The sequence below is a fragment of the Lucilia sericata genome, unplaced genomic scaffold (assembly GCF_015586225.1).
Source record: "Lucilia sericata isolate MDLA Ls3-8-SP2 unplaced genomic scaffold, ASM1558622v1 Contig002107F_arrow, whole genome shotgun sequence".
Lineage (NCBI taxonomy): Eukaryota > Metazoa > Arthropoda > Insecta > Diptera > Calliphoridae > Lucilia > Lucilia sericata.
The window spans coordinates 60528-68654 of record NW_023995957.1 but is presented as its reverse complement, the minus strand read 5'-3'; the positions used below and the strand labels follow the sequence as shown (position 1 = coordinate 68654).

The 8127-nt window shown below is 32.6% G+C and overlaps 1 pseudogene; it reads left to right on the top strand.

The window, feature by feature from the left end:
* Positions 1–1925: 1925 nt before the first annotated feature.
* LOC119613400 lies at positions 1926–2497 on the top strand (annotated as a pseudogene).
* Positions 2498–8127: the final 5630 nt, after the last annotated feature.

Sequence of the window (8127 nt, the reverse complement as noted above, 5' to 3'; positions counted from 1 at the left end):
AGTGTTTTTCTGAAAGGGACTTTGGGAGCTATGATCAATTATGGACCGATAGGAAAACAAATTCACAGTAATATTTGTCTGTATATGAGCAATGCTTGTGCTAAACTTTATATAAATATCTTAATTTAGTAATTAGTTATGTGCGTTTAAGTGATTTTCGGAAGGGGACCTTGTACGGGAGCTATAACCAATTATGGACCGATCGGAAAAAACTTTCACAGTAATATTTTCGTGCATATGTGGATATCTTAATTTTGTAATGAGTTATGTGCGTTTAAGTGATTTTCGGGAGGGGACCTTGTATGGGAGCTATGACCAATTATGGACCGCTCGGAGAAAAATTTCACAGTAATATTTTCGTGCATATGAGCAATACTTGTACCAAATTTTATGTGGATATCTTAATTTTGTAATGAGTTATATGCGTTTAAGTGATTTTTGGGAGGGGACCTTGTATAGGAGCTATGACCAATTATGGACCGCTCGGAGAAAAATTTCACAGTAATATTTCTGTGCATATGAGTAATACTAGTACCAAATTTTATATGGATATCTTAATTTAGTAGTGAGTTATGCGCGTTTAAGTGATTTTCGGGAGGGGACCTTGTATGGGAGCTATGACCAATTATGGACCGATCAGAAAAATCTTTCACAGTAAAATTTCCTTGCGTATGAGAAATACTTATGACAAATTTTATATGGATATCTTAATTTAGTAATGAGTTATGCGCGTTTAAGTGATTTTCGGGAGGGGACCTTGTATGGGAGCTATGACCAATTATGGATCGATGGAACAAAAATTTTACAGTAATATTTCTGTATGTGAGAGCAATACTTGTACCAAATTTTATATGGATGTCTTAATTTAGTAATGAATTATTTGCGTTTAAGTTATTTTCGGGAGGGGACCTTGTATGGGAGCTATGTCCAATTATGGACCGATCCAGAAAATTTTTTCTCTGAATGAATTCTATTCACATAAGATTTTAATTTGTAAAATTTTGTAAAGATTTCGAAATTGTGACGGAAGTTATTAACAAAAAATCCATTTTCCGGGAATATGTACTTTTGTATGGGAGGTATATGAAATTGTTGACCGATTCTGACAATTTTCAGCAGTAGTCAAGCTCTTGTGTAGAAACGAATGTATGGTGATTTTCATGGAATTATCTTGCATAGTTTTCGAGAAAATTACATCAGAATGTGTAAAAAATGCTTATTTTTTCGAGGTTGTTTCAAATTTTGATACATAACATTTCCGGATGTGAACCGATTTTGCTTATTTTAATACCAAACTGCCTAGGATAATAATAAATATTTTGGGTGAATTTCGATAATTTTTGTTGCTTCGTGTTAACGTGAGAATGTTTTATACAGACAGACAGACAGACAGACGGACGGACGGACAGACGGACATAGCTAAATCGACTCCGAATTTCATAAGGTCCAAGAATATATATACTTTGTTGGGTCTCAGATGAATATTTCTTGGTGTTACACACGGAATGACAAAGTTATATATACCCTCTATCACCACTGATGGTGGTGGAGGGTATAAAAAGAAAATGGTGTTTGTAATGTTCAATAAATCATGGAATTGTAATAGATTTAAGCTGTTTAAATCTTTGTATTTTTTCTACTCAAGACATGAGAAAACTTATTTCTACAAATATTTGATCAATTATAAAAGTATTAATATATGTATAAGTAGCTGGTGGAGGGTACTTAAGATTCGGCTCAGCCGAATATAGCACTCTGACTTGTTTTTAATTAAAAAAAGCTAATTGCATATTGAATTTTTGTGAATAATTATTACATTTATTGTTTGTTTAAGAATTTAAAATGTAAGTATACATACATACATATTAAACATATTTTTAGCGACTCAAAATAAATTTGTTTTTAGGACAAATATAAACAAAATTAATGGCAAACTGAAGGAACTAATGGCCGAATTTATGATGAACCATCCCAACTTGGCCAAAAATATAATTCAAAATTCTGGACAAGGTAAGGCTTTTTCAAATAGGTTATGGGATGAACTTACGGACCTTTTGAACGCTTATGGTCCACCAGTGAAATAGGCGGCAATGTGGCGGAAAGTATGTCAGATTTTATCTATATTTTATAGTATCATTGCAAAATAAAATTTATTTTTAATTTTTAGGTGTTTGCAGACCAAAAACATAACGCAAAAAAGAAACTATCCTTCAACAAGCAGTTTAAGAAAAAAACTGGTGGTGGACCGTACGAGGAATTATTATTATCACCAGCAGAGGAACAAATTGTTCAAGCTGCAGGAATTGAAGCTGCTACTATTAAATTCTTCGGTACACCAAAATGCGCAAGTGAGACAATTCCAAATGAGGAACAAAGTTTAAGAGCTTTATTTGAAAATGATGACTGTATGGAATTTGACGATGAAAAATGTGTTGAAAAGAGTGAATATTCTCAGGAATCGGAAGATAAAGAAAATCAACCATCAAGAATAAAAAAAGTAAATTCTAAGCCTGAAGCGAAATTGAATCTCATAATTTCAAATCTTTCTAACGCTGAAAAATACCATTTTGATTTAAGTTCAAAACTAGATCACCTTATAAAACTTAAAGAAAAATCGCTCAAAATAAAAGAGGAAGAGCACTCTGCTAATATGGCAATAAAAAACCTTGATATCCAAAGCTAACAATTAAGAGTGTTATATTCGGCTATGCCGAATCTTATATACCCACCATCAAACCTCGTTTGACTCGAACGAAACTTACTTATGTCGAATTTCATCTATATACTCGTATATTTAAGCCAGTTATAAGCGTTAAAGTAATTTTCTGAAGGGGATCTTATATAGGGGGGTAGGGTCAATTATGGGTCGATCCTCATAAAATTTGGAAGACAGAATTTGGTTCGTATTAAATTTACTTGTGTCGAATTTCATCGCTACACTCGTATTTTTAAACCATTAATGAGCGTTGCAGTCATTTTCTGAAGGAGACCTTATATGGGGGGTAGGGTCAATCATGGACCGATCCTCATAACATTTTTTAGATAGATTTTGACTCGTATGAAACTTACTTATGTCAAATTTCATCTATATATTAGTATTTTTAAGCCAGTAATGAGCTTTAAAATCATTTTCTGAAGGGGACCTTATATGGGGGGTAGGGTCAATTATGGACCGATCCTCATAAAATTTTGCATAGTGATTCTGGATCATAGTTAGTTAGAAATATTTATGTGAAATTTCAACCCTCTAGCTCTTTCCATTCGGACTCTATCGTGCTTTCAACAGACAGACGGACGGACAGACATGGCTAGACCGTCTTAGAATTTAATGAGGACCCAGAATATATATACTTTTGTGGGTCTATGATCAATATTTCGATGTGTTACAAACGGAATGACAAAATCAATATACCCCCCATCTTTTTTGATGGTGGGTATAAAAATGAAACAGTGAGAATTTTAAGAATATGCATATGTATTAAATAGTTTAATAGTTTATACAAGAAAGTACAAATAATTTTAGTTCTTTTTCTGTAACTTTTTATACTCTCCACCACCATCAGTGGAGATAGAGGGTATATATAAGTTTGTCGTTCCGTGTGTAACACCAAGAAATATTCATCTAAGACCCAACAAAGTATATATTCTGGGTCCTTATGAAATGAAATCAACCAAATTCATCCAAAATATTTATTATTATCCTAAGCAGTTTGGTATTGAAAATCAGCAAAATCGGTTCACAACGTAAAAAGTTATAAGTAAAAATTTCAGACTACCTCGAAAAAAATTACGTTTTTTTCCAAATTCTTTTGAAGTTTTCTCAGAAACTACCAAAGATATTTTGATGAATTTTGTCACACTTTATTTTTTTAGAGCAGTGATCAATTATGTTCAAAATCTTTACAATCGATCCAATATTTCCCATAGCCCCCATACAAAGGTATATATTCCCGGAAATTAGTTTATCGTTAATAACTCAATCAAATATATCGGTATCAACACCAAATTTTGTACATACAAATATAATATGAACAGAAATCATACTACCAACGTAGATCTCAGTCGGTCCACAATTGGTCATAGCTCCCATATAAGGTCCACTTCCGAAAATCACCTAAACGCACATATTTCATTGATGAATAAAGCTATTGTGATAAAATTCGATCTGGATATGTTTTGTGTACATACAAATCATTCTACCAATTATTGGTCATAGCTCCCATATAAGGCCCACTTCCGAAAATCATTTAAAAGCTCATATTTCATTGCCAAATAAAGCTATTTTGATAAAATTCGACACAAATATGTTTAGTCTAAATATAAATCACTCTACGAAATTTTTTCCGGATAGGCCCATAATTGGTCATAGTTCCCATATAAGGTCCACTTCCGAAAATCACACGCATATATTTCATTGAATTCTTAAGCTATAGGAATAAAATTCGACTTGAATAAGTTTTGTGTACATACAAATCATTTTACCACTTTTTTTTCGGATCGGTCCATTATTGGTCATAGCTCCCATATAAGGTCCACTTCTGAGAATCACTTAAACGCACATTGTCAAATAAAGTTATCTTGAGAAAATTCGACACTTATATGTTTTGTCTTTACATAAATCACTCTACGAAATTTTTTCCGGATAGGCCCTTAATTGCTCATAGCTCCTATATAAAGTCCACTTCCTAAAATCACCTTAACGCACCTATTGGAGTAAAATTATACTTGATCTTTTTCTGCATTTACGAAATTGTTTCCTGATCGGTGCATAATTGGTCACAACTCTCATATAAGGACCATTTCTGAAAATTACTTGAACGCACATTTTATATATAGGTATACAATTTTTTCTGGATCGGTCCATATTTGGTCACAACTCCCATATAAGGGCCATTTCTGAAAATTACTTAAACGCACATTTTATACACATGTAGCTATAAAATTTGACATAAATGTGTATTTTGTATATATGAATATAAATCATTATACGGAATTATATGGGAGTTGTCTTAGCTCCCATATAAGGTTAACTGTTGAAAATCACTTAATACCACTTAATTCGTTATTAAATTATTATATCCGAATAAAATTCGACATAAGTATGTTCTGTGTATAGATAAATCATTCTAAATTTTTCTGGACCTAAGCAAAATTAGTTCGACAAAAATTTTGGCGACTTATCTAAAAATTAGATAGTTAGATGGTTTTCAATAAAAAGTAGTTTGCTGGTGGAGCGTATTTAAGATTCGGCATAGCCGAATATAGCACTTTAACTTATTTTAATTTCTATTCGACCCATATTGCTGAAAAATAAGAAAATATTTTGTGATTTTGTGTCCATATAAATATGGTAAGTGGGTAAATATGTATATCAAATAGCTGTGTTAAATTCGGCTATGCGGAATATTGTATACCCCTCACCCAAATATATTTTCAAAATTTAATAAAAATACAATACGTACCTTTTTGTTTTACAGTTAGATATTATTTGATGGTGTACACTTTTTTTACTCTTCACAACACTTACATTTTTACGTGAGCACTACTCGCTTTAAGATAAATCAACAAGTAGGCAATTATAGTCGGGCATGGCCGACCATATAATACCCTACACCATGAGTATATTTAAACAATTTTTATTTTTCATAAAGAAACTTTTATGTTGAATTTTACCTTAATTCCAAAGTATTTAAGCAATTTATTGATAAAAAACTAATTTTCTAAATGAGGCTTTATATGGGAGTATAGGTCAAACATGGGCCGATCCTCATTAAATTTTGGGAAATGGATATATTTTTAAATAACTGTTAGTTATGTTGAGTTTCATTGCGATACAAATGGTTACAAGTCAATTTTAGACGTTTACGACATTTTTTGAAGGGGGGTTTGTATGGGGGCTAGGGTCAAATAAGGACCTATCATTACGAAAATCCGCAGTGTCATTTATACTTATATAAAACTTATTTTAAATATATGCCAATTTTTATGGAGATAATAGTATATTTGACGTAATTATGCCATAAAAAGCCCAAATCGGGAGGTACGGTTGTATGGGCTTCCCTGTGCCAAAAAAAAAAAAATTCATCAAATTATCTTGAAAATTGTGGCCTGTACCTTGCGCACAAGGTTTACATGGACAGCCGGACGGACGGACATGTCTTAATCGACTCCAAAAGTGATTCTGAATCGATTGGTATACTTTAAGGTGGGTGAAGGACCAATATTTTTATACCCTTCACCACCATCAGTGGTGATAGAGGGTATATATAACTTTGTCATTCCGTGTGTAACACCAAGAAATATTCATCTGAGACCCAACAAAGTATATATATTCTTGGACCTTAGGAAATTCTGAGTCGATTTAGCTATGTCCGTCTGTCCGTCCGTCTGTCTGTCTGTCTGTCTGTATAAAACATTCTCACGTTAACACGAAGCAACAAAAATTATCGAAATTCACCCAAAATATTTATTATTATCCTAGGCAGTTTGGTATTGAAAATAAGCAAAATCGGTTCACATCCGGAAATGTTATGAATCAAAATTTGAAACAACCTCGAAAAAAATAAGCATTTTTTACACATTCTGATGTAATTTTCTCGAAAACTATGCACGATAATTCCATGAAAATCACCATACATTCGTTTCTTCACAAGAGCTTGACTACTGCTGAAAATTGCCAGAATCGGTCAACAATTTCATATACCTCCCATACAAAAGTACATATTCTCGGAAAATGGATTTTTTGTTAATAACTTCCGTCACAATTTCGAAATCTTTACAAAATTTTACAAATTAAAATCTTATGTGAATAGAATTCATTCAGAGAAAAAATTTTCTGGATCGGTCCATAATTGGACATAGCTCCCATACAAGGTCCCCTCCCGAAAATAACTTAAACGCAAATAATTCATTACTAAATTAAGACATCCATATAAAATTTGGTACAAGTATTGCTCTCACATACAGAAATATTACTGTAAAATTTTTGTTCCATCGATCCATAATTGGTCATAGCTCCCATACAAGGTCCCCTCCCGAAAATCACTTAAACGCGCATAACTCATTACTAAATTAAGATATCCATATAAAATTTGTTATAAGTATTTCTCATACGCAAGGAAATTTTACTGTGAAAGATTTTTCTGATCGGTCCATAATTGGTCATAGCTCCCATACAAGGTCCCCTCCCGAAAATCACTTAAACGCGCATAACTCACTACTAAATTAAGATATCCATATAAAATTTGGTACTAGTATTACTCATATGCACAGAAATATTACTGTGAAATTTTTCTCCGAGCGGTCCATAATTGGTCATAGCTCCCATACAAGGTCCCCTCCCAAAAATCACTTAAACGCATATAACTCATTACAAAATTAAGATATCCACATAAAATTTGGTACAAGTATTGCTCATATGCACGAAAATATTACTGTGAAATTTTTCTCCGAGCGGTCCATAATTGGTCATAGCTCCCATACAAGGTCCCCTCCCGAAAATCACTTAAACGCACATAACTCATTACAAAATTAAGATATCCACATATGCACGAAAATATTACTGTGAAAGTTTTTTCCGATCGGTCCATAATTGGTTATAGCTCCCATACAAGGTCCCCTTCCGAAAATCATTTAAACGCACATAACTAATTACTAAATTAAGATATTTATATAAAGTTTAGCACAAGCATTGCTCATATACAGACAAATATTACTGTGAATTTGTTTTCCTATCGGTCCATAATTGATCATAGCTCCCAAAGTCCCTTTCAGAAAAACACTTAAAGGCACATAACTCATTATCAAATAGTGATACCCATAAAACATTTGGCATAAATACTACTTTTGTACACAGAAATGTTATTTGAGCATTTTTTCATGATCGGTCCAACTTTGGTCATAGCTCCCATACAAGGTTCCCTCCCGAAAATCACTTAAATGCACATAACTCATTACAAAATATTGATATCCATACATTTAGCAAAAATATTGCTCTTATATACATAAATTAAACTATAAAATTGTTTTACGATCGGTCCATATTTGGTCATAGTTCTTATACTAGCTCCCCTCCAGAAAATGCACAATATTCATTACCAAATAATGATATAGATACAGAATTTTTAA